Here is a 27,518-nt window from a genome sequence, read left to right as displayed (position 1 = left end):
TTTACCTTGCACATACATAAAAAATCTTTTCCTCTCCTCCTTAGTATTCTTGGCCAGTTTACCTTCGTACCTCATTTTTCCTCTGCGTATTTCCTTCTTAGTAATCCTCTGTTGCTCTTTAAAAGCTTCCCAGTCCTCAGTTTCCCCAGTTATCTTAGCTATGTTATACTTTTTCTCTTTTAACTTGATATGTTTCTTTACTTCCCTCGTCAGCCACGGCCGCCCATGCCTCTTCCTGGGATCTTTCTTCCTTTTAGAAATGAACTGATCCAGCAACTTCTGCATTATACACAGAAATATCCGCCATTGTTCCTCCACGGTCATCCCTGCTAAGGTATTGCATCATTGAACTTTGGCCAGCTCCTCCCTCATAGCTCCATAGTTCCCTTTATTCAACAGAAGTACTGTCACTTCCGACTGTACCCTCTCCCTCTCAAATTGCAGATTGAAGCTTATTGTATTATGGTCACTACTTCCCAATGGCTCCTTCACTTCGAGGTCTCTGACCAATTCTGGTTCGTTACACAATACCAGATCCAGAATTGCCTTCTTCCTGGTCGGCTCCAGCACCAGCTGCTCTAAGAATCCATCTCTGAAGCACTCCACAAAGTCTCTTTCTTGAGGCCCAATACCATCCTGATTTTATCAGTCTACATGCATGTTACAATCCCCCATAACAACTGTAGTGACATCCTTGCGACAGGCCAATTTCAGCTCCTGATTTAACTTACATCCGACATCCAGACTCCTGTTTGGGGGCCTGTAGATGACTCCCAAGAAGGTCTTTTTACCCTTAGTATTTCGAATCTCTAAGCACACTGACTCTACATTCCCTGACTCTAGGTCCCCCCGCGCAAGGGACTGAATATCGTCCCTTACCAACTTGGCCACCCCACCCCCTCTGCCCATCAGTCTGTCCTTACGATAGCACGTGTAGCCTTGAATATTCATTTCCCAGGCCCTGTCAACTTGAAGCCACGTCTCAGTTATCCTCACAATATCGTATCTGACAATTTTCAAAAGAGCCTCATGCTCATCCATCTTATATCTGATGCTTCGTGCTTTCACGTATAGTATTTTTAATTTGTTCCTGCTCTCAACCCTTCCCATCAAACCTTATTTCACTCAACCTTACAGCATGATGCCTTTCCGAGTTTTCTGCCTCATTGATACAGTTGTCTTTCTTGACTTCTCTTGTTCTAAGTTTCCCTTCAATTTCCTTTTTAAACATCCAGCTTGTCCCCTGCACCCCGCTACTTAGTTTAAATGTAGCGGTGTTGCAGTAGAAAACTTGCCTGCCAGAATGCTGGTCCCTAACCTATTAAGGTGCAAGCCGTCTCTCTTGTAGAATTTATGCTTACCACAAAATATACCCCAGTGATCCAAGAACTTAAATCCTTGCTTCCTGCACCAGTTCCCCAACCACACGTTCAAGTCCATTATCTCCCTGTTTCTGGCCACACTAGCCCGAGGAACTGGAAGCAAACCGGAGATAACCACCTTGGACATCCTGCTTTTCAGACTTCTTCCTACTTCTCCGAAGTCTCGCTGTAGTATGTTCCTCCTCTTCTTCCCGTCATCATTTGTGCCGACATGTACCATCACCTCTGGGTCTTCACCCTCATCCTTGAGGATTTCCTGCACTCTGTCCGCGATGTCTTTCCCTCTTGCACCAGGAAGGCAACACACCATCCTTAAATCCCGTCTGCTGCTACAAAACCCCGGTCAGTTCCTCTCACGATGGAGTCCCCAATTACCACGGCTCTGTGCGATGTCCGACTCTTCCGCTCTGCCTCTGCGGCAAGTTTTGATTGACAAACTTGGCTGCCTTGCGAACTGGCAGTGTCATCAGTCTCTGCTTCCAAAAGCTTCAACTTGTTCCTGACAGGTACTTCTCCAGGGGTCTCTTGCACCTGTCTCCACTCCGCCTTCCTCATCGCCTGGTCTCTTCTGCTCTCTTCTGGCATGATTGGTCAGACTGTATCACAGTGTGTCAGAGAGAGTCAGAAAGTGTCACAGTGTGTGTCAGAGAGAGTCAGTAAGTGTAACTGTCTGTCTCAGAGAGTGTCAGAGCGGGTCAGAGAGTGTCACAGTGTGTCTCAGGGAGTCAGAGAGAGACAGAAAGTGTCACAGTGTGTCTCAGAGAGAGTCACAGTGTTTCAGAAAATGTCACCGTGTGTCAGAGAGTGTCACAGTCGTTCAGAGAGTGTCATAGTGTGTCACAATAATTGTCACAGTTTGTCAGAGCATGACACAGTGTATCTCAGAGAGTGACAGAGAGAGTCAGAGGATGTCACAGTGTGCCAAAGAGAGTGTCAGAGAGTGTTGCAGTGTGTCTAAGAGAGTGTGAGAGAGTGTCAGTGTGTCACAGTCTCTCAGAGAATGTCACAGTGTGTCTCAGAAAGTGTCAGACAGAATCGGAGAGTGTCACAGTGTGTCTGTGAGATTGTCAGAGAGTCGGAGAGTGTCACAGTCTGTTAGAGAATGTCACATTGTGTCTCAGTGAGTTTCACAGTGTGTCTCAGAGAGTCAGAGACAGTCAGAACGTGTCACAGTCTGTCTCAGAGTATCACAGTGTGTCACAGTCTGTCAGGGAATGTCACAGAGTGTCTCAGTGAGTTTCACAGTGCGTCTCAGAGAGACAGAGAGAGTCAGAAAGTGTCACAGTCTGTCTCAGACAGTGTCACAGTGTGTCAGATAGTGTCAAAGTGAACCTCAGAGAGAGTCAGAGACTGTCTCAGTGTGTCTAAGATAGTCTCAGAGAGAGTCAGAGAGTATCACAGTCTGTCAGAGAGTGTCACAGTGTGTCTCAGTGAGTGTCACAGCGTGTCTCAGAGAGTCATAAAGTGTCACAGTCTATCTCAGATAGTGTCACAGTCAGTCAGACAGGGCTACAGTCTATTCCAGAGTGAGTCAGAGAGTGTCAGAAAGTGTCACAGTCTGTCTGAGTGTCACAGTGTGACTCAGAGAGTCTCATGGAGACTCCGAACGAGTCACAGTCTGTCTTTGAGGGTGTCGCAGTGTGTCACAGTCTTTCAGAGAGTGTCACAGAGGGTCACAGTGAGTCTAAGAGGGTTTCACAGTGTGTCTCAGAGTGTTAGAGAGAGTCAGAAAGTGTCACAGCTTTTCTCAGAGAGGGTCACAGTGTGACACAATCTGTCAGAGAATCTTACAGCGCATTGCAGAGTATCTCAGAGAGAGTCAGAAAGTGTCAGAGTGTTTCATACCGTGCCTCAGAGATTTTCAGAGCGTGTCAGATTTTGGCTCAGAGCATGTCACAGTCTGTGAGAGAGCGTCAGTGTGTTACAGAGATGCCAGAGTGAGTAAGAGAGTGTCACAGTATGTCATACTGTGCCTCAGAGAGTGTCAGATAGAGTCAGACTGTATCACAGTGTATCTCAGAGAAAGTCAGAAAGTGTCACAGTGTGTGTCAGAGCGGGTCAGAGAGTGTCACAGTGTGTCCCAGGGAGTCCGAGAGAAACAGAAAGTGTCACAGTGTGTCTCAGAGAGAGTCACAGTGTCTCAGAAAATGTCAGAGCGTGTCACAGTCGTTCAGAGAGTGTCATAGTGCGTCACAGAAATTGTCACAGTTTGTCAGAGCGTGACACAGTGTATCTCAGAGGATGACAGACAGAGTCAGAGAGTGTCACAATGTGTCTAAGAAAGTGTCAGAGAATGTCACAGTGTGTCACAACCTGTCAGAGTGTGTCACAGTGTGTCGTGCTGTGCTTCAGAGGGTATCAGAGAGAGTCAGATAGTGTCACAGTCTGTCTCAGAGAGTGTCAGAGAGAGTCAGCGTGTGTCCCAGAGTGTCAGAAAGTGTCACAATGTGTCGCAGTCTGTCACAGTGTCATAGTGTGTCTCAGAGAGTGTCAGAGAGCGTCACAGCGTGTCTCAGAGAGTGTCAGGTAGGATAAGAGAGTGTCACAGTGTGTCTAAGCAAGTGTCAGAGAGTGTCACAGTGTGTCACAGTCTCTCAGAGTGTGTCACAGTGTATATCAGTGAGAGTCAGAGAGTGTCACAGTCTGTCAGAGATTGTCACAGTCTGTCTCAGAGAGTTTCACCGTGTGTCTCAGAGAGTCAGAGAGAGTCATAACGTGTCACAGTCTGTCTCAGAGAGTATCACAGAGTGTCACAGTCTGTCTCAGAGAGTGTCACAGTGTGTCAGAGTGTGGCACAGTGTGTCTCAGAGAGTGTCAGAGAGTGTCACAGCGTGTCTAAGATACTCTCAGGGGGAGTCAGAGAGTGTCACAGTCTGTCAGAGAGTGTCTCAGTGTGTCTCAGTGTGTGTCACAGTGTGTCCCAGAGAGTCGGAGAGAGTCAGAAAGTTTCACAGTCTCTCCCAGAGAGTGTCACAGTGTGTCATACTGTGTCTCAGAGAGGGTCACAGAGTGTCAGCATTTTGCTCTGAGAGTGTCACTGTGTGTCTCAGAGATGTCAGAGTGAGTCAGAGAGTGTCACAGCATGTCATACTGTGCCTCAGAGAGTGTCAGATAGTCAGACTGTATCACAGTGTGTCAGAGAGAGTCAGAAAGTGTCACAGTGTGTGTCAGAGAGTGTCAGTGAGTGTAACTCTCTGTCTCAGAGAGTGTCAGAGCGGGTCAGATAGAGTCACAGTGCGTCTCAGGGAGTCAGAGAGAGACAGAAAGTGTCACAGTGTGTCTCAGAGAGAGTCACAGTGTTTCAGAAAATGTCACCGTGTGTCAGAGCGTGTCACAGTCGTTCAGAGAGTGTCATAGTGTGTCACAGAAATTGCCACAGTTCGTCAGAGCGTGACACAGTATATCTCAGAGGATGACAGAGAGAGTCAGAGAGTGTCACAATGTGTCTAAGAGAGTGTCAGAGAATGTCACAGTTTGTCACAACCTGTCAGAGTGTGTCACAGTGTGTCGTGCTGTGCCTCAGAGGGTATCAGAGAGAGTCAGATAGTGTCACAGTGTGTCGCAGAAAGTGTCTGAGAGAGTCAGCGTGTGTCTCAGAGTCAGAACGTGTCACAATGTGTCGCAGTCTGTCACAGAGTGTTATAGTGTGTCTCAGAGAGTGTCAGAGAGCGTCACAGCCTGTCTCAAAAAGAGTATCAGGTAGGATCAGAGAGTGTCTCAGTGTGTCTCAGTGAGTGTCACAGAGTGTCTCAGAGAGTCAGAGAGAGTCAGAAAGTGTCACAGTCTCTCCCAGAGAGTGTGACAGAGTGTCACAGTCTGTCAGAGAAGTTTACAGTATATTTAAGAATGAGTCAGAGAGAGTCAGAAAGCGTCACAGTCTGTCTCAGAGAGTTTCTAAGTGTGTCAGTCTGAAAGAGAGTGTCACAGTGTGCCTCAGAGAGTGTCAGAGAGAGTCAGAAAGTGTCACAGTCTGTCTTTGAGAGCGTCTCAGTGTGTCACAGTCTGTCAGAGAGTGTCACAGTGTGCGTCAGAGAGAGTCAGAGAGAGTGAGAAAGTGTCACAAACTGTCTAAGAGAATGTTACAGTGGGTCTGCGAGAGTCAGAAAGTGTCACAGTGTCTCTACGAAAGTGTCAGAGAGTGTCACAGTGTATCACAGTCTGTCAGAGAGTGTCACAGTGTGTCTCAGAGAGAGTCCGATAGGATCAGAGAGTTTCACAGTGTGTGCCAGAGAGACAGGGAGAGTCAGAAACTGTCACAGTCTGTCTCTGGCAGTGTCACAGTGTGTCTCAGAGTGTCAGAGAGTGTAGCAGTGTGTCGCAGAGAGTGTCACAGTGTGTCTCAGAGAGGGTCAGATAGGATCGCAGAGTGTCACAGTGCGTCTCAAATTGTCACAGTGTGTCATAGTCTGTTAGAGAGTGTGACAGTGTGTCTCAGAGAGTGTCACATAAGGTCAGACAGTGTCACAGTGCGTCTCAGAAAGTGTCTCAGTGTGTCTAAGAGAGTGTCAGAGAGAGTCAGAGTGTCAGAGTCTGACAGAGAGTGTCATATTGTGTCTCAGAGATTGTCAAAGTGTGTCACAGTCGGTCAGAGAGTGTCACAGTGTGTTTCAGAGAGTGTCACAATGTGTCACAGTCTGTCACAGTCTGTCAGAGAGTGTCACAGTGTGCCTCAGAGAGTGTCAGAGAGAATAAGAATGTGTCACAGTCTGTCTTTGGGAGTGTCTCAGTGTGTCATGGCATTTCAGAGAGTGTCACAGAGGGTCACAGTGAGTCTAAGAGAGTTTCACAGTGTGTCTCAGAGTGTTAGAGAGAGTCAGAAATTGTCACAGTGTTTCTCAGAGAGTGTCACAGTGTGACACAATCTGTAAGAGAATCTTACAGTGTGTTGCAAAGTAATCTCAGAGAGAGTCAGAAAGTGTCACAGTGTGTCAAACTGTGTCTCAGAGAGTGTCAGCATTTGGCTGAAAGTGTCACAGTCAGTGAGAGAGTGTCACAGTGTGTCTCAGAGATGTCAGAGTGAGTCAGAGAGTGTCACAGTATGTCATACTGTGCCTCAGAGAGTGTCAGATAGAGTCAGACTATCAAATTGTGTCGGAGAGAGTCAGAAAGTGTCACAGTGTGTGTCAGAGAGAGTCAGTGAGTGTAACTGTCCGTCTCATAGAGTGTCAGAGCGGGTTAGAGAGATTCACAGTGTGTCTCAGGGAGTCAGAGAGAGACATAAAGTGTCACAGTGTGTCTCAGAGAGAGTCACAGTGTTTCAGAAAATGTCACTGTGTCAGAGAGTGTCATAGTGTGACACAGAAATTGTCACAGTATGTCAGAGTCGTTCAAAGAGTGTCATAGTGTGTCACAGAAATTGTCACAGTCTGTCAGAGCATGACACAGTGTATCTCAGAGAGTGACAGAGAGAGTCAGAGGGTGTCACAGTATGCCTAAGAGAGTGTCAGAGAGAGTCAAAGACTGTCGCAGTGTGTCTAAGAGAGGTTCAGAGAGTGCCAGTGTGTCACAGTCTCTCAGAGTGTCACGGTGTGCCTCAAAGAGTGTCACAGTGTGACACAGTCTGTCAGAGAGTGTCACAGTGTGTCTCAGAGAGTGTCAGAGAGAATTAGAGAGTGCCACAGCGTGTCTATGAGATTGTCAGAGAGAATCAGAGAATATCACAGTCTGTTAGAGAATGTCACATTGTGTCTCAGTGAGTTTCAGGGTGTGTCTCAGAGAGTCAGAGAGAGTCAGAACGTGTCACAGTCTGTCTCAGAAAGTATCACAGTGTGTCAGATAGTGTCAAACTGTGTTTCAGAGAAAGTCAGAGAGTGTCACAGTGTGTCTAAGATAGTCTCAGAGAGAGTCAGAGTGTGTCACAGTCTGTCAGAGAGTGTCACAGAGTGTCTCAGTGAGTTTCACAGTGCGTCTCAGAGAGACAGAGAGAGTCAGAATGTGTCACAGTCTGTCTCAGAGAGTATCACAGTGTGTCACAGTCTGTCAGAGAGTGTCACAGTGTGTCTCAGAAAGTGTCAGAGAGAATCAGAGAGTGTAACTGTGTGTCTATGAGAATGTCAGAGAGAGTCAGAGAGTGTCACAGTCTGTTAGAGAATGTCACATTGTGTCTAAGTGAGTTTCACAGTTTGTCTCAGAGAGTCAGAAAAAGTCAGTACGTGTCACTGTTTGTCTCAGAGAATATCACAGTGTGTCAGATAGTGTCAAAGTGTGCCTCAGAGAGAGTCAGAGAGTGTCACAATGTGTCTGAGATAGTCTCAGATTGAGTCAGAGAGTGTCACAGTGTATCACAATCTGTCAGAGAGTGTCACAGAGGGTCTCAGTGAGTTTCACAATGCATCTCAGAGAGACAGAGAGAGTCAGAAAGTGTCACAATCTGTATCAGAGAGTGTCATAGTGTGTCACAGAAATTGTCACAGTCTGTCAGAGCATGACACAGTGTATCTCAGAGAGTGACAGAGAGAGTCAGAGGGTGTCACAGTATGCCTAAGAGAGTGTCAGAGAGAGTCAAAGACTGTCGCAGTGTGTCTAAGAGAGGTTCAGAGAGTGCCAGTGTGTCACAGTCTCTCAGAGTGTCACGGTGTGCCTCAAAGAGTGTCACAGTGTGACACAGTCTGTCAGAGAGTGTCACAGTGTGTCTCAGAGAGTGTCAGAGAGAATTAGAGAGTGCCACAGCGTGTCTATGAGATTGTCAGAGAGAATCAGAGAATATCACAGTCTGTTAGAGAATGTCACATTGTGTCTCAGTGAGTTTCAGGGTGTGTCTCAGAGAGTCAGAGAGAGTCAGAACGTGTCACAGTCTGTCTCAGAAAGTATCACAGTGTGTCAGATAGTGTCAAACTGTGTTTCAGAGAAAGTCAGAGAGTGTCACAGTGTGTCTAAGATAGTCTCAGAGAGAGTCAGAGTGTGTCACAGTCTGTCAGAGAGTGTCACAGAGTGTCTCAGTGAGTTTCACAGTGCGTCTCAGAGAGACAGAGAGAGTCAGAATGTGTCACAGTCTGTCTCAGAGAGTATCACAGTGTGTCACAGTCTGTCAGAGAGTGTCACAGTGTGTCTCAGAAAGTGTCAGAGAGAATCAGAGAGTGTAACTGTGTGTCTATGAGAATGTCAGAGAGAGTCAGAGAGTGTCACAGTCTGTTAGAGAATGTCACATTGTGTCTAAGTGAGTTTCACAGTTTGTCTCAGAGAGTCAGAAAAAGTCAGTACGTGTCACTGTTTGTCTCAGAGAATATCACAGTGTGTCAGATAGTGTCAAAGTGTGCCTCAGAGAGAGTCAGAGAGTGTCACAATGTGTCTGAGATAGTCTCAGATTGAGTCAGAGAGTGTCACAGTGTATCACAATCTGTCAGAGAGTGTCACAGAGGGTCTCAGTGAGTTTCACAATGCATCTCAGAGAGACAGAGAGAGTCAGAAAGTGTCACAATCTGTATCAGAGAGTGTCATAGTGTGTCACAGAAATTGTCACAGTCTGTCAGAGCATGACACAGTGTATCTCAGAGAGTGACAGAGAGAGTCAGAGGGTGTCACAGTATGCCTAAGAGAGTGTCAGAGAGAGTCAAAGACTGTCGCAGTGTGTCTAAGAGAGGTTCAGAGAGTGCCAGTGTGTCACAGTCTCTCAGAGTGTCACGGTGTGCCTCAAAGAGTGTCACAGTGTGACACAGTCTGTCAGAGAGTGTCACAGTGTGTCTCAGAGAGTGTCAGAGAGAATTAGAGAGTGCCACAGCGTGTCTATGAGATTGTCAGAGAGAATCAGAGAATATCACAGTCTGTTAGAGAATGTCACATTGTGTCTCAGTGAGTTTTAGGGTGTGTCTCAGAGAGACAGAGAGAGTCAGACAGTGTCACAGTCTGTCCCAGAGAGTGTCACAGCGTGTCAGATAGTGTCAATGTGAGCCTCAGAGAGAGTCAGAGAGTGTCACAGTTTCTCAGAGAGTGTCATAGTGTATTTCAGAGAGAGTCAGAGAGTGTCACAGTGTGTCTCAGAGAGTGTCGGATAGGATCAGAGAGTGTCACAGTGCGTCTCAAATTATCAGTTGAGGCCCAGTGTGCCGCAGACAGTGTCAGAGTGTGTCACAGTGTGTCACAGTCTGTCAGAGAGTATCCCAGTGCGTCTCAAATTGTCAGAGCGGGTCCCAGTGTGCCTCAAAGAGACTCAGAGAGTGTCACAGTGTGTCACAGTCTCTCAGAGAGTGTCACAGTGTGTTTCAGAGAAAGTCAGAAAGTGTCACAGTCTGTCTCTGAGAGTGTGACAGTGTGTCACAGTCTGTCAGAGAAGATTACAGTATATTTCAGAGTGAGCCAGAGAGAATGAGAAAGAGTCACAGTCTGTCTTTGAGATTGTCTCAGTGTATCACAGTCTGTCAGAGAGTGTCACAGTGTGCCTCAGAGAGTGTCAGAGAGAGTAAGAATGTGTCACAGTCTGTCTGTGAGAGTGTCTCAGTGTGTCATGGTCTTTCAGAGAGTGTCACAGAGGGTCACAGTGAGTCTAAGAGAGTTTCACAGTGTGTCTCAGAGTGTAAGAGAGAGTCAGAAATTGTCACAGTGTTTCTCAGAGCGTGTCACAGTGTGACACAATCTGTCAGAGAATCTTACAGTGTATTGCTGAGTAATCTCAGAGAGAGTCAGAAAGTGTCACAGTGTGTCATACTGTGTCTCAGAGAGTGTTAGAGAGTGTCAGCATTTGGCTCAGAGAGTGTCACAGTCTGTGAGAGAGTGTCACAGTGTGTCTCAGAGATGTCAGAGTGAGTCAGAGAGTGTCACAGTATGTTAGACTGTGTCTCAGAGTTTCGGATAGAGTGAGACTGTATCAAATTGTGTCGGAGAGAGTCAGAAAGTGTCACAGTATGTGTCAAAGAGAGTCAGTGAGTGTAACTGTCTGTCTCAGAGAGTGTCAGAGCGGGTCAGAGAGTGTCACAGTGTGTCTCAGGGAGTCAGAGAGAGATAGAAAGTGTCACAGTGTGTCTCAGAGAGAGTCACAGTGTTTCAGAAAATGTCACCGTGTGTCAGAGAGTGTCACAGTCGTTCAGAGAGTGTCATAGTGTGTCACAATAATTGTCACAGTCTGTCAGAGCATGACACAGTGTATCTCAGAGGATGACAGAGAGAGTCAGAGGATGTCACCGTGTGTCAAAAAGAGTGTCAGAGTGGCAGTGTGTCTAAGAGAGTGTGAGAGAGTGTCAGTGTGTCACAGTCTCTCAGAGAGTGTCAGAGTGTGTCTCAGAAAGTGTCAGAGAGAATCAGAGAGTGTCACAGTGTGTCTATGAGATTGTCAGAGAGTCGGAGAGTGTCACAGTCTGTTAGAGAATGTCACATTGTGTCTCAGTGAGTTTCACAGTGTGTCTCAGAGATTTCAGAGTGAGTCAGAGAGTGTCACAGTGTGTCTATGAGAATGTCAGAAAGAGTCAGAGAGTGTCAAATTGTGTCTCAGCGAGTTTCACACTGTGTCTCAGAGAGTTGGAGAGAGTCAGAACGTGTCACATTCTGTCTCAGAGAGTATCACAGTGTGTGAGGTAGTGTCAAATTGGGCCTCAGAGAGAGAGTCAGAGAGTGTCACAGTGTGTCTAAGACAGTCTCAGAGAGTGTCAGAGAGTGTCACAGTGTGTCACAGTTTGTCAGAGAGTGTCACAGTGTGTCTCAGTGAGTTTCACAGTGCGTCTCAGAGAGACAGAGAGAGTCATAAAGTGTCACAGTCTGTCTCAGAGAGTGTCACAGCGTGTCAGATAGTGTCAATATGTGCCTCAGAGAGAGTCAGAGAATGTCACAATGTGTCTACGATAGTCTCAGAGAGAGTCAGAGAGTGTCAGATACGATCAGAGAGTGTCACAGTGTGTCTTATAGAGTGTCAGAGTGTGTCACTTTCTGTCAGAGAGTGTCACAGTGCTTATCCAAATCTCAGAGAGGGCCCCAGTGTGTCTCAGAGAGTCTCAGAGAGTGTCACAGTGTGTCACGGTTTCTCAGAGTGTCACAGTGTGTTTCAGAGAGAGTCAGGGAATGTCACAATGTGTCTAAGATAGTCTCAGAGAGAGTCAGAGAGTGTCAGATACGATCAGAGAGTGTCACAGTGTGTCTTATAGAGTGTCAGAGTGTGTCACTTTCTGTCAGAGAGTGTCACAGTGCTTCTCCAAATCTCAAAGAAGGTCCCAGTGTGTCTCAGAGAGTTTCTCAGAGAGTGTCACAGTGTGTTTCAGAGAGAGTCAGAGAGTGTCACAGTGTGTCTCAGAGAGTGTCAGATAGGATCAGGGAGTGTCATAGTGCATCTCAAAGTGTCAGCGAGAGTCAGAGAGTGTCACAGTGTGTCTAAGAGAGTGTCAGATAGAGTCAGAGCGTGTTTCAGTGTGTCACAGTCTGTCAGGAAGTGTCACAGTTTGTCTTAGAGAGAGTCAGAGAGTGTCACAGTACGTCATACTGTGCCTCAGAGAGTGTCAGATAGAGTCAGACTGTATCACAGTGTGTCTCCGAGAGTGTCAGATAGGATCAGAGAGTGTCACGGTGCATCTCAAAGTGTCAGAGAGTGTCAGAGAGTGTCACACTCTGTCAGAGAGTGCCGCAGTGTTTCCCAGAGAGTGTCGGTGATCGTCATAGTGTATCTCAGTGTGTCAGAGAGAGTCACATTGTGCCTCAGAGAGAGTCAGAGAGTGTCACAGAGAGTTTCAGAGAGATTCAGCGACTGTCACAGTGTGTTTCAGAGAGAGTCAGAGAGTGTCACAGTGTGTCTCAGAGAGTGTCACAGTCTCACAGAGAGTATTTCAGTGTGTCACAGTCTGTCAGAGAGTGTCACAGTGTGCCTCAGAGAGAGTCAGAGAGTGTCACAGTGTGTTTCAGTGTATCACAGTCTGTCAGAGAGTGTCACAGTGCGTCTCAGAGAGACAGAGTGAGTCAGAACGTGTCACAGTCTGGCTCAGAGAGTGTCACAGCGTGTCAGATAGTGTCAATATGTGCCTCAGAGAGAGTCACAATATGTCTAAGATAGTCTCAGAGAGAGTCAGAGAGAGTCAGATAGGATCAGAGAGTGTCGCAGTGTGTCTTATAGAGTGTCAGAGTGTGTCACTTTCTGTCAGAGAGTGTCACAGTGCTTCTCCAAATCTCTCTGTGTCTCAGAGAGTGTCGCAGTGTGTCACAGAGAGTGTCAGATAGGATCAGGGAGTGTCATAGTGCATCTCAAAGTGTCAGCGAGAGTCAGAGAGTGTCACAGTGTGTCTAAGAGAGTGTCAGATAGAGTCAGAGCGTGTTTCAGTGTGTAACAGTCTGTCAGAGAGTGTCACAGTTTGTCTTAGAGAGAGTCAGAGAGTGTCACAGTGTGTCATACTGTGTCTCAGAGAGTGTCAACATTTGGCTCAGAGATGGTCGCAGTCTGTGTGAGAGTGTCACAGTGTGTCTCAGAGATTTCAGAGTGAGTCAGAGAGTGTCACAGTACGTCATACTGTGCCTCAGAGAGTGTCAGATAGAGTCAGACTGAATCACAGTGTGTCTTCGAGAGTGTCAGATAGGATCAGAGAGTGTCACAGTGCATCTCAAAGTGTCAGAGAGTGTCAGAGAGTGTCACACTCTGTCAGAGAGTATCACAGCGTGCCTGAGAGAGTGTCAAATTAGATCAGAGCGTGTCACAGTGCGTCTCAGAGAGTGTCTCAGTGTATCACAGTCTGTCTGAGATTGTCATATTGTGTCTCAGAGAGTGACAGACAGTATCACAGTGTGTGTCAGAGATTCAGAGAAAATCTGAAAGTGTCACTATCTGTCAGAGAGTGTCACAGTTATCACAGTCTGTCAGAGTGTCACAGTGCGCCTCAGAGTGTTTCAGAGAGTGTCACAGTGTGTCTTAGTGTGTATCAGAGAGTGTCACAGTGCTTTTCAGAGAATTTCAGAAAGTGTCACAGTGTGTATCAGAGAGTGTTGGATAGAATCAGAGAGTGTTACAGTGTGTCTCAAATTGTCAGAGAGGTTCCCAGTTTGTCGCAGATAGTGTCAGAGTGTGTCACAGTTTGTCCGAGAGTTTCACTGTGCGTCTCAAATTGTCGGAGAGGGTCCCAGTGTATCTCCGTGAGTCTCAGAGAGTGTCACAGTGTAGCACAGTCTGTCAGAGAGTGTCACAGTGCTTTTCAGAGAGTGTCACAGTGTGTCTCAGAGAGTGTAGGATAGGATTAGAGAGTGTCCCAGTGCATCTCAAATTATCAGAGAGGGTCACAGTGTGCCTCAGAGAGACTCAGAGAGTGTCAGTGTGTCACAGTCTCTCAGAGAGTGTCACAGTGTGTTTCAGAGAGAGTCATAAAGTGTCACAGTCTGTCTCTGAGAGTGTCACAGTGTGTCGCAGTCTGTCAGAGAAGGTTACAGTATATTTCAGAGTGAGCCAGAGAGAGTGAGAAAGAGTCACAGTCTGTCTTTGAGAGTGTCTCAGTGTGTCACAGTCTGTCAGAGAGTGTCACAGTGTGCCTCAGAGAGTGTCAGAGAGAGTAAGAATGTGTCACAGTCTATCTTTGAGTGTGTCTCATTGTGTCATGGTCTTTCAGAGAGTGTCACAGAGGGTCACAGTGAGTTTTAGAGAGTTTCACAGTGTGTCTCAGAGTGTTAGAGAGAGTCAGAAATTGTCACAGTGTTTCTCAGAGTGTGTCACAGTGTGACACAATCTGTCAGAGAATCTTACAGTGTATTGCAGAGTAATCTCAGAGAGAGTCAGAAAGTGTCAGTGTGTCAAAATGTGTCTCAGAGCGTGTCAGAGAGTGTCAGCATTTGGCTCAGTGAGTGTCACAGTCTGTGAGAAAGTGTCACAGTGTGTCTCAGAGGTGTCAGAGTGAGTCAGAGAGTGTCACAGTATGTCATACTGTGCTTCAGAGAGTGTCAGATAGAGTCAGACGGTATCACAGTGTGTCAGAGAGAGTCAGAAAGTGTCACAGTATGTGTCAAAGAGAGTCAGTGAGTGTAACTGTCTGTCTCAGAGAGTGTCAGAGCGGGTCAGAGAGTGTTACAGTCTGTCAGAGTCTCTCAGAGAGTGTTTCAGTGTGTCACAGTCTGTCAGGGAGTGTCACAGTGTACCTCAGAGAAAGTCAGAGAGAGTCACAGTGTGCTTCAGTCTATCACATTCGGTCAGAGAGTGTCACAGTGTGTCTAAGAGAGTTTCAGAGATTATCACAGTGTGACTTAATGAGTATCACAGTGTGTCTCCGAGCGTCAGGTAGAATCAGAAAGTGTCACAGTCGATCTCAGAGAGTGTCACAGTGCGTCACCGTCTGTCAGAGAGTGTTACAGAGTGTTTCAGATGTGCTAGAAAGTGTCACAGTATGTCACAGTGTGTCTCAGAGAGTGTCACAGTGTGTCTCAAAGAGTGTCACAGTGTGTTGGAGAGTGTCAGAGAGAGTCACAGTCTGTTACAGAGAGTGTCAGAGAGTGTCACAATGTGTCTCAGAGAGTGTCACAGTCTGTCAGAGTCTCTCAGACATTGTTTCAGTGTGTCACAGTCTGTCAGAGAGTGTCACAGTGTGCCTCAGAGAAAGTCAGAGAGAGTCACAGTGTGTTTCAGTCTATCACAGTCTGTCAGAGAGTATCACAGTGCGTCTCAGAGAGTGTCACATTGTGACAGTCTGTCAGAGAATGTTACATTGTATTTCAGAGTGTGTCAGAAAGGGTCAAAAAGTGTCACAGTGTGTCATACTGTGTCTCAGAGAGTGTCAGAGAGTGTCAGATTGTCAGCATGTGGCTCAGAGAGGGTCACAGTATGTCAGAGAGTGTCACAGTGTTTCCCAGAGAGTGTCAGTGAGCGTCACAGTGTATCTTAGTGTGTCAGAGAGAGAGACATTGTGCCTCAGAGAGAGTCAGAGAGTGACGTCACATTGTGCCTCAGAGAGAGTCAGAGAGTGTGAGAGAGCGTCAAAAAATGATACACTGTGTCTCAGAGAGTGTCACAGTGTCTCATAAAATGTCACCGTCTGTCAGAGAGTGTCTCAGTGTGTCCCAGAGAGTGTCGCAGTCTGTTAGAGTGTGTCACAGTGCGTCTCAGAGAGGGGCAGAGAGTGGCACAGTGTGTTCCAGTGTGGCAGATAGAGTCACAGAGTGTCATAGAGTGTCTCAGTGAGTGTCACAGTGTATCTCAGACAGTGTCAGAGAGTGCCACATAGCGTTTCAGAGAGAGTCAGAGAGTGTCACCGTGTGTCTCAGAGATTCAGGGAGAGTCATAAAGTGTCACAATCTGTCAGCAAGTACCACAGTGTGTTTCAGAGAGAGTCAGAGAGTGTCACAGTGTGTCTCAGAGATTTTCATAGAGAGTCAGAGAGTGTCACAGTGTGTCTCAGTGACTGTCACAGCGTGTCTCAGAGAGTCAGGTAGAGTCAGAAAGGGTCACAGTCGGTGGCAGAGAGTGTCACAGTGTGTCACCGTCTGTCAGAGAGTGTCACAGAGTGCTAGAAATTGTCAGAGTATGTCACAGAGAGTGTCACAGTGAGTCTCAGAGAGTGTCACAGTGTGTTGGAGAGTGTCAGAGAGTGTTACAGTGTGTCTCTGCCTGTGTCTGAGAGTGTCACAATGTGTCACAGTCTGTCAGAGAGTGTCACAGTGTGTCTCAGAGAGTGTCACAGTGTGTTGGAGAGTGTCAGAATGTGTTACAGTGTGTCTCTGCCTGTGTCTGAGAGTGTCACAATGTATCACAGTCTGTCAGAGAGTGTCACAGTGTGTCTCAGAGAGTGTCACAGACTGTCACAGTCTCTCAGAGAGTGTTTCAGTGTGTCACAGTCTGTCAGAGAGTGTCAAAGTGTGTCTCAGAGAGTGTCACAGTGTGTCACAGTCTCTCAGAGAGTGTAACAGTGTGTTTCAGAGAGAGTGAGAGAATGTCACAGTGTGTCTCAGAGAGTCAGAGAGAGTCGGAAAGAGTCACAGTTTGTCTCAGAGAGTGTCACAATGTCACAGTCTGTCAGAGAATGTTACATTGTATTTCAGAGTGTGTCAGAGAGAGTCAGAAAGTGTCACAGTGTGTCATACTTTGTCTCAGAGAGTGTCAGAGAGTGTCAGCATTTGGCTCAGAGAGGGTCACAGTCTGTGAGAGAGTGTCACAGTGTTTCTCAGAGAGTGTCAGAGAGCGTCACAGTGTGTCGCAGTCTGTCAGAGAATGTTACATTGTATTTCAGAGTGTGTCAGAGAGAGTCATAAAGTGTCACAGTGTGTCATACCGTGTCTCAGAGAGTGTCAGAGAATGTCAGCATTTACTCAGAGAGGGTGACAGTCTGTCAGAGAGTGTCACAGTGTTTCTTAGAGAGTGTCAGAGAGCGTCAAAGTGTATCTCAGTGTGTCAGAGAGAGTCGGAGAGTGGCATAGGGTGTCTCAGAGAGTGTGAGAGATTGTCGAAAAAAGTCACAGTGTGTCTCAGAGAGTGACCGAGTGTCTCAGAGAGTCAGAGAGAGTAATAGCAAGTGTCACAGTGTGTCTCAGAGAGTGTCTCAGTGTATCACAGTCTGTCAGAGATTGTCATATTGTGTCTCAAAAAATGTCACCGTCTGTCAGAGAGTGCCACAGTTTGTCAGAGAATGTCTCAGTGTGTCCCCAGAGAGTGTCGCAGTCTGTCAGAGAGTGTCACAGTGTGTCTCAGAGAGGGACAGAGAGTGACATAGAGTGTTCCAGTGTGGCAGATAGAGTCACAGAGTGTCACAGTGTGTCTCAGCGAGTGTCACAGTGTGTCTCAGACAGAGTCAGAGAGTGCCACAGAGAGTTTTACAGAGAGTCAGAGAGTGTCACCATGTGTATCAAAGATTCAGGGAGAGATATAAAGTGTCGCAACCTGTCAGCGAGTGCCACAGTGTGTTTCAGACAGAGTCAGAGAGTGTCACCGTGTGTCTCAGAGATTGTCAGATAGGATAAGAGAGTGTCACAGTGCATCTCAAAGTGTCAGAGAGAGTCAGAGAGTGTTACAGTGTGTCTGAGAGATTGTCAAAGAGTGGCACAGTGTGTGTCTAAGAGATTTTCATAGAGAGTCAGAGCGTGTCACAGTGTGTCTCGGTGAGTGTCACGGTGTGTCTCAGAGAGTCAGGTAAAGTCAGAAAGGGTCACTGTCGGTGTCAAAGAGTATCACAGGGTGTCACCGTCTGTCAGAGAGTGTCACAGTTTGCCTCAGAGAGTGTCACATTGTGACAGTCTGTCAGAGAATGTTACATTGTATTTCAGAGTGTGTCAGAGAGAGTCAGAAAGTGTCACAGTGTGTCATACTGTGTCTCAGAGAGTGTCAGAGAGTGTCAGCATTTGGCTCAGAGAGGGTCACAGTCTGTGAGAGAGTGTCACAGTGTTTCTCAGAGAGTGTCAGAGAGCGTCACAGTGTGTCACAGTCTGTCAGAGAATGACACAAGGTGTCATAGTCTCTCAGAAAGTGTCACAGTGTGTTGGAGAGTGTCACAGTGTGTCTCAGAGAGTGTCACAGTGTGTTGGAGAGTGTCAGAGTGTGTCACAGTGCCTCTCAGAGAGGGGAAGAGAGTGACATAGTTGTTCCAGTGTGGCAGATAGAGTCACAGAGTGTCACAGAGTGTTACAGTGCGTCTCAGTGAGTGTCACAGTGTGTCTCAGACAGTGTCAGAGAGTGCCACAGAGAGTTTCAGAGAGAGTCAGAGAGTGTCACCGTGTGTCTCAGAGATTCAGGGAGAGTCATAAAATGTCACAATCTGTCAGCGAGTGCCACAGTGTGTTTCAGAGAGAGTCAGAGAGTGTCACAGTGTGTCTCAGAGATTTTCATAGAGAGTCAGAGAGTATCACAGTGTGTTGCAGTGACTGTCACACTGTGTCTCAGAGAGTCAAGTAGAGTCAGAAAGGGTCACAGTCGGTGTCAGAGAGTGTCACGGTGTGTCACCGTCTGTCAGAGAGTGTCACGGAGTGCTAGAATGTGTCCGAGTATGTCACAGAGAGTGTCACAGTGTGTTGGAGAGTGTCATAGAGTGTCACCGTGTGCCTCAGAGAGAGTCAGAGAGTGTCACAGATGGTTTCAGTTAGTCACAGTCTGTCAGAGAGTGTCACAGTACGCCTCAGAGAGAGTCAGAGAATATCACAGTGTGCCTCAGAGAGAGTCAGAGAGTGTCACAGTGTGTCTCAGAAAGTGTCTCAGTCTGTCTCAGAGAGTGTGAGATAGGATCGGAGAGTGTCGCAGTGAGTAGGAGAAAGTGCCAGAGAGTGTCAAAGTGTGTCTCAGCGTGTGTCAGAGAGTGTCACAGAGAGTTTCAGAGAGAGTCAGCGAGTGTCACAGTGTGTTTCAGAGAGAGTCAGAGAGTGTCACAGTGTGTCTCAGAGATTTTCAAAGAGAGTCAGAGAGTGTCGCAGTGTGTCTCAGTGACTGTCACAGCGTGTCTCAGAGAGTCAGGTAGAGTCAGAAAGGGTCACAGTCGGTGTCAGAGAGTGTCACAGTGTGTCACCGTTTGTCAGAGAGTATCACAGAGTGTTTCAGATGTGCTAGAAAGTGTCACAGTATGTCACAGAGAGTGTCAGAGAGTGTCACTGTTTGGCTCAGAGAGTTTCACTGTGTGTTGGAGAGTGTCAGAGAGTGTCACAGTGTGTCTCAGATAGTGTCACAGTATGTTGGAGAGTGTCAGAGAGTGTCTGTGTGTCTCAGCCTGTGGCTGAGAGTCTCACAGTCTGTGTCAGAGAGTGTCAGAGAGTGTCACAATGTGTCACAATCTGTCAGTGAGTGTCACAGTGTGTTTCAGAGAATGTCAGAGAGTGCCACAGTGTGTCTCAGAGAGAGTCACAGTCTGTCACAGTCTCACAGAGAGTATTTCAGTGTGTCACAGTCTCTCAGAGAGTGTCACAGTGCGTCTCAGAGAGAGTTAGAGTGTGTCACTGTTTGTCTCAGAGAGTGTCACAGTGTGTCTCAGAGAGTGTCACAGTGTGTTGGAGAGTATCAGAGAGTGTCACATTGTGTCTCGGAGAGTGTCACAGTGTGTTGGAGAGTGTCAGAGAGTGTCACAGGGTGTCTCAGAGAGTGTTTCAGTGTATCACAGTCTGTCAGAGTGTCACAGTGTGCCTCAGAGAGAGTCAGAGAGAGTCACAGTGTGTTTCAGTCTATCACAGTCTGTCAGAAATGTCACAGTGTGTCTGAGAGAGAGTCAGAGAGTGTCACAGTTTGTCTCAGAGAGTGTCACATTGTGACAATCTGTCAGAGAATGTTACATTGTATTTCAGAGTGTGTCAGAGAGCATCAGAAAGTGTCACAGTGTGTCATACTGTGTCTGAGAGAGTGTCAGAGAGTGTCGGATTGTCAGCATGTGGCTCAGAGAGGGTCACAGTTTGTCAGAGAGTGTCAAAGTGTTTCCCAGAGAGTGTCAGAGAGCGTCACAGTGTATCTCAGTGTGTCAGAGAGAGTCACATTGTGTCACAGAGAGAGTCAGAGAGTGACACAGTGTGTCTCAGAGAGTGTGAGAGAGCGTCCAAAAATGTCACAGTGTGTCTCAGAGTGTCACAGTGTCTCAGAAAATGTCACCGTCTGTCAGAGAGTGTCACATTGTGTCAGAGAGTGTCTCAGTGTGTCCCAGAGAGTGTCGCAGTCTGTCAGAGAGTGTCACAGTGCGTCTCAGAGAGGGATACAGAGTGACATAGTGTGTTCCAGTGTGGCAGATAGAGTCACAGAGTGTCACAGTGTGTCTCAGACAGTGTCAGAGAGTGCCACAGTGTGTTTCAGAGAGAGGCAGAGAGTATCACAGTATGTCTCAGAGTTCCAGAAAGAGTCAGATAGTGCTTCAGTGTTTCACAGTCTGTCAGACAGTGTCACAGTCTGTCTCAGAGAGAGTCTGAGAGTGTCACAGTGTGTCTCAGAACGTGTCACAGTGTGTCTCAGAGAGTCAGGGAGAGTCAGCAAGTGTCGCAGTCTGTCTCAGAGAGTGTCACAGTGTGTCTCTGTCTGTCAGAGAGTGTCACAGAGTGTTTCAGATGTGCTAGAAAGTGTCACAGTATGTCACAGAGAGTGTCAGAGAGTTTCCTAGTGTGTTTCAGAGAGTCTCAGAGAGTGTCACATTGTGTTACAGTCTGTCAAAGAGTGTCACAGTGTGTCTCTACCTGTGTCAGAGAGTGTCACAGTGTGTTTCAGAGAGTGTCACATTGTTTCACAGTCTGTCAAAGAGTGTCACAGTGTGTCTCTGCCTGTGTCAGAGAGTGTCATAGTGTGTTTCTGAGAGTGGCAGAGAGTGTCACATTGTGTCTCAGAGAGTGTCACAATCTCTCACAGTCTCTCAGAGAGTGTTTCAGTGTGTTACAGTCCGACAGAGTGTCACAGCGTGTCTCTGACTGTGTCAGAGATTGTCACAGTCAGTTTCTGCCTGTGTCAGAGAATGTCACAGTGTGTTTCAGAGAGTGTCAGAGAGTGTCTCATTGTGTCACACTCTGTCAGAGAGTGTCACAGTGTGTTTCAGAGAGTGTCAGAGAGTGTCAAAGTGTGTCTCAGAGAGTGTCACAGTCTGTCACAGTCTCTCAGAGAGTGTTTCAGTGTATCGCAGACTGTCAGAGAGTGTCACAGTGTTCCTCAGAGAGAAGCAGAGAGTGTCACAGTGTGTTTCAGTGTATCACAGTCTTTCAGAGAGTGTCACAGTGCGCCTCAGAGAGAGTCAAAAGCGTGTCACAGTGTCTCTCGGTGAGTGTCACAGTGTGCCTCAGAGAGTCAGACAGAGTCACAGTGTGTTGGAGAGTGTCAGAGTGTCACAGTGTGTCTCAGCGTGTTAGAGAGTGCCATAGACCGTTTCAGAGAGTGTCAGAGAGTGACACAGTGTGTCAGAGAGTGTCACAGAGAGTTTCAGAGAGTCAGAGAGTGTCACAGTGTATCTCAGCGTGTTAGAGAGTGCCATAGACAGTTTCAGAGAGTGTCAGAGAGTGGCACAGTGTCTCGGAGGGAGTCAGAAAGTGTCACTGTCTGTCTCGGAGAGTGTCAGATAGGATCAGAGAGAGTCGCAGTGTGTTTGAGAAAGTGCCAGAGAGTGTCACAGTGTATCTTAGCGTGTGTCAGAGAGTGCCACAGAGAGTTTCAGAGGGAGTCAGAGTGTCACAGTGTGTCTCAGAGTTTCAGGGAGAGTCAGAAAGTGTGACAATCTGTCAGAGAGTGTCACAGTGTGTTTCAGAGAGAGTCAGACAGTGTCACCTTGTGTCTCAGTGAGTGTCGGAGTGCATCACACTCGGTCAGTGAGTGTTACAGTGTGTCAGGGAGTGTCACAGTCTGTCAGAGAGTGTCACATTGTGTTTCGTAGAGTGTCAGAGAGAGAGTCAGAGAGAGTCACAGTGTGTCTCAGGGTCTCAGTGAGAGACAGAGAGTGTCACAGTGTGTCACAGTCTGTTAGAGAGTGTTACAGTGCGTCTTAGAGTGACACAGTGTGTCCCAGAGAGTCAGAGAGAGTCAGCAAGTGTCGCAGTGTGTCTCAGCGAGTGTCACAATGTCTCAGAGAATGTCAACATGTGTCAGGGAGTGTCACAGTCAGTCAGTGTCACAGTGTGTCAGAGAGTGTCGAAGTGTGTCACAGGGAATCAGAGAGAGACGGAACGTGTCACAGTGTCACAGAGAGCATCACAGTATCTAGGAATATGTCACGGTGTGTCAGATATTGTCACAGTCTGTCAGAGAGTGTCACAATGTGTCTCAGAGTGTCAGAGAGAGTCAGAGAATGTCACCTTGTGCCTAAGAGAGTGTCAGAGAGTGTCACAGTGTATCACAGTCTGTCAGTGAGTGTCACAGTGTGTTTCAGAGAGAGTCAGAGAGTGTCACCGTGTGTCTACGAGAGGGTCAGAGAGCGTCAGAGAGAATCACAGTCTGTCTCAGAGAGAGTCAGAGTGCGTCACAGTGTGTCACAGTCTGTCAGGGAATGTCACAGTTTGCCTCAGAGGGTGTCAGAGAAAGACAGAGAATGTTAGAGAGGATCATAGTGTGACTCAGAGATAGTCAGAGAGAGTCAGAGAGTGTCACAGTGTGTCTCAGAGTGTCAGAGAGAATCACATAGTCTCACAGTGTGTCTCAAAGTGTCAGAGATAATCAGAGAGCGTCACAGTGTGTCTAAGAGAGTGTCATAGTGTGTCACAGTCTCTCTGAGAGGGTCAGAGAGTGCCACTGTGTGTCACAGAGAGTCTCACACTGTGTATCAGCGAGTGTAACAGTGTGTCACAGTCTGTAAGAGAAGGTTACAGTGTATTTCAGAGTGTGTCAGAGAGTCACAATGAATCATACTGTGTCTCAGAGAGGGTCAGTGTTTGTTTCAGAGAGGGTCACAGTCTGTCAGAGAGTGTTACAGTGTTTCTCAGAGAGTGACAGAAAGAGTCAGAAAGTGTCACAATCTTTCTCAGAGACTGTCAGAGAGTGTCACATTGTGTCACAGTGTGTCTCATAGAGTCAGAGAGTGTCACTGTGTGTCTAAGAGAGTGTCAGAGAGCGTCAGAGTGTCACAATATGCCTCAGAGATTGTCAGAGAAAGTCAGAGAATGTCATTGTGTGTCATCGCCTTAGAGAGAATCATAGTGGGACTCAGAGATAGTCAGAAAGTGTCACAGTGTGTCTTAAAGAGTGTTACATTGTCACAGAGAATTTCACCATGTGTCAGAGTGTGTCACAGTCGATCAGAGAGTGTTACAGTGTGTCAGGGAGTGCCACAGTCTGTCACAGTCTGTCAGAAAGTGTCACATTGTGTCTCAGAGAGTGTCAGTGAGGGTCTGCGAATGTCACAGCGTGTCTCAAAGTCTCAGAGAGTCACAGAGTGTCACAGTGTGTCTCAGAGTGTCAGAGCGAGACAGAGAGTGTCACAGTGTGTCTAAGAGAGTGTTACAGTGTGTCTGAGAGCGGGTCAGAGTGTGCCACAGTCTGTCAGAGAGTGTCACAGTGTGTCAGCGCCGGCCACACACCGGCGCCTGTCTGACCTTCACTGCCGTCCACACACCGCTCCCAGCCTGACCCTCACTGCCATCTGCACACCACTCCCAGCCTGACCCTCACAACCATCCACAAACCGTCCCCAACCTGACCCTCACCGCCGTCCACACACCGCTCCCAGCCTGACACTCACTGCCATCTGCACACCGCTCCCAGCCTGACCCTCACAACCATCCACAAACCGTCCCCAACCTGACCCTCACTGCCGTCCACACACCGCTCCCAGCCTGACCCTCACAACCATCCACAAACCGTCCCCAAGCTGACTCTCACCGCCGTCCCACACCGCCCCAGCCTGACCGTCACTGCCATCCACACACCACCACCAGCCTGTCCCACACCGCCATCCCGCACCGCTCCAGCCTGACCCACACTACCGTCCACCAACCCCCCCAGCCTGACTCCACCGCTGTCCACCAACCGCCGCCAGCCTGACCCCCACCGCCGTACAACACTGCCACAGCCTGACCCACACCACCGCCCATACTCCGCTCCTAGCCTGACCCTCACCACCGTCCACACACCGCCACCAGCCTGACCCTCACCGCCACCCACACACCGTCTCCAGCATGACCCTCATTGCCACCCGCACACTGCCCATGGCCTGAAACCCACTGCCATCCACACACCGCACCCAGTCTCACCCTCACCGCTGTCTACACACCGCCTCCAGCCTAGCATTCTCCACCATCCACACACCATCCCGAGCCTGACACTCACCACCGTCCACACACCACCACCAGCCTGACCCTCATCACCACCCACACACTGACCCCAGCCGGATGCTCAACATCGCTCACACACCATCCCCAGGCTTACCCATATTGACGCCGAACACACCGCCCCCAGCCTGACCCTCACCACCTCCCACACACTGACCCCAAATTGACCCTCACCGCCATCCAACACCGCCCCCAGCCTGAACCTCACCACCATCCACACACTACCCCCAGTCTGACCACCACTGCCGTCCACTCTCTGCACCAAACCTGATCCCCACCGCTGTCCACTCTCCACCCCCAGCCTGACCCTCACCACCATCCACACACCGCCCCTAGCCTAACCCTCACCGACATCAATGCACCACCCCCAGCCTGACCCTCACCACTCTCCACCAACCGCCCCCAGCCTGACCCTCACCACCGTCCACACACTGCCCCCAGCCTGAACTTCACCACCATCCACCCACCGCCCGCAACCTGACCCTCACCGCCGTCCACACACCACCCCCCGGCTGACCCTCACTGCTGTCCACACACCGCCCCCAGCCTGACCCTCACCACCATCCACACACCGCCCCCAGCCTGAACCTCACCACCGTCCACACGCCGCCCCCAGCCTGAACCTCACCACCGTCCACACACCGCCCCCAGCCTGACCCGCACCATCATACACACATCAACCCCAGCCTGACCCTCACTAACATCCACACGCCGCGCCCAGCCTGACCCGCACCATCGTACACACACCTCCCCCAGCCTGACCTGCACGGCCATCCAAACGCCACCCCAGACTGAACCTCACCACGATCCACACACTACCCCCAGCCTGACGACCACCGCTATCCACTCTCTGCACGAAACCTGATCCCCACTGCTGTCCACACATCACCCCCAGCCTGACCTTAATCACCATCCACACACCGGCCCCAGCCTGAACCTCACCACCGTCCACACGCCGCCCCAAGCCTGACCCTCACCATCGTACACACACCGTCCCCAGCCTGACCCTCACTACCATCCACTCACCGCCTGCAGCCTGACCCCGACTGTCGTTCACACGCCAACACCAGCCTGATCCTCTCCTCCGAACACACACCAACCCCTGCCTGACACCCACCGTCACACCACACCGCCACCAACCTGACACCCACCACTACCCAACTCCACCTCTAGCCTGAACCTCACGGCCATCCACACACTACCCCCAGCCCGACACTCACCGCAGTCCACACACCGCCCCCAGGATGATCCTCACCAATATCCAGACACCGTTCCCAGCCTGACAATCAATGCCGTTCACACACCGCCCCCAGTCTGACCCTCAACGCCATCTACACACCACCCCCAGCCTGACCTTCACTCCCGTGTATACGCCGACCCCAGTCTGCCCCTCACCACTGTCCACCAACCGCCCCCTGCCTGACACCACCGTTGTCCAGCACTGCCACAAGCCTGACCCACACGGCCGCCCACACCGCCCCTAGCATTATCCTCATGCTGTGGCCCCACACACTATCCACAGCATGATCCTCACTGAGAATACACAACGCCCCGAGCCAGACCTTCACCACCGCCCACACGCCGCCCCCAGCCTGACGCTCACTGCCGTCCAACACTGACCCCAGCCAGACCCTCACCACTGCCCATACGCCGCCCCCAGCCTGTCCCTCACCGCCGCCGAAACACCGCCCCCAGCCTGACCCTCACTGCCGTCCCCACGCTGCCCCGAGCCTGTCCGTCACTGCCATCCGCACACCGCCCCCAGTCTGACCCTCACTGCCTTCCACACGCTGCCCCGAGTCTGACCCTCACTGCCCTCCACACACCGCACCCTGCCTGACCCTGACTGCTGTCCACACGCTGCCCCCAGCCTGTCCCTCACAGTCATCTGCATACTGCCCGAGCCTGACCCTCACTGCCGTCAACACACGGCCACCAGCCTGACCCTCACTACCATCCAACACCATCACCATCCTGTCCCTCACCACTGTCCACACACCACCCCCAGCCTGACCCTCAACGCCACCCACACACCGTCACAAGCCTGACCCCCCACCGTCATTCACGCATCGACCACAGCCTGACGGTCCCCTCCAATAACACACCACCACCTGCCTCACATCCAACACCACTCAACATCGCCCCCAGCCTGAAACTCACTGCCGCCCACACACTACCCCCAGCCTGAACCCGACCGCCGTCCACACACCGCACCCAGCCTGATACCCACCGCCACCCAACACCACCCCCAGCCTGACCCTCACCGCAGTCCACACAACAGCCCCAGCGTGAAGCTCACCACCGTCCAGACACTGTTCCCAGCCTGACATTCAACACCGTTTACACACCACCCCAGCCTGACCTTCACTGCCGTGTACACGATGACCCCAGCCTGACCCTCACCACTGTCCACCAACCGTCCCCAGCCTGACACCACCACCATCCAACACTGCCACAAGCCTGACCCGCACCACCGCCCACACAACGCTTCTAGCTTTATCCGCACTGCCGTCCACGCACCACCCACAGCATGACCCTCACCAAGAACACTCAACGCCCCAGGCCAGACACTCATCACCGCTCACACACCGCCCCGAGCCCGATGCTCAATGTCGTCCAACACTGACCAAAGCCTGAAGCTCACCGCTGTCCACACACCGTACCCTGCCTGACCCTTACTGCCATCCACACACTGCACCCAGCCTAACCCTCACTGCCGCCCACACACTGCACCCTGCCTGTCCCTCAATGCCTTCCGCACACCACCCCCAGCCTGACCCTCATTGCTGTCAACACACCGTCCCCAGGCTGAATCTCACAGCCGTCCAGCACCGCCCCAGCCTGACCCTCACTACCGTCAACACACTGCCACCAGCCTGTCCCTCACCGCCGTCCAACACCGTCAGCAGCCTCTCCCTCACCACCATCCACACACCGCCCATAGCCTGACCCTCACCGCCACCCACACATCGCCCCCAGCCTGAACCCCCCCGCCATCCACACACCGCACCCAGACTGACCCTCACCGCCATCTACACACTGCCCCCAGCCTGACACTCTCCACCGTCCACACACCACCCCAGCCTGACCCTCACCACCACCCATACACCACCCACAGAATGACCCTCACTACCGTCCACACACCGGCACCAGCCTGACCCTTACTGCCGTCCACACACCACCCCAAAGCTGACCCTCACTACTGCCCACACACCGTCTCCAGACTGTCCCTCTCCGCCGTCAACCAACCACCCAACGCCTGATCCTCACTGCCGTCCAATAACGCCCCAGCCTGACCCACACTGCCGTCCAATAATGCCCCAGCTTGAACCTCACCACCGTTCAATAATGCCCCAGCCTGAACCTCACCACTGTCCAATAATGCCCCAGCCTGACCCTCACTGCTGTCCAATAATGCCCCAGCCTGACCCTCACTGCCGCCCAAACACCGGCCCTAGCCTTATCCTCACAGCCGTTCACACTCCACCCCCAGCCTGACCCTCACCTCATCCACACACAGTCCCCAGCCTGTCCCTACTGCCATCGGCATACCACCCCCAGCCTCACCCTCACCAC

Source organism: Chiloscyllium plagiosum, unplaced genomic scaffold (genome assembly GCF_037043375.1).
Source record: "Chiloscyllium plagiosum isolate Xiang-an unplaced genomic scaffold, Cpla_swu_hap1 HiC_scaffold_40, whole genome shotgun sequence".
Classification (NCBI taxonomy): Eukaryota; Metazoa; Chordata; class Chondrichthyes; order Orectolobiformes; family Hemiscylliidae; genus Chiloscyllium; species Chiloscyllium plagiosum.
Note: the sequence above shows the minus strand (reverse complement) of the source record.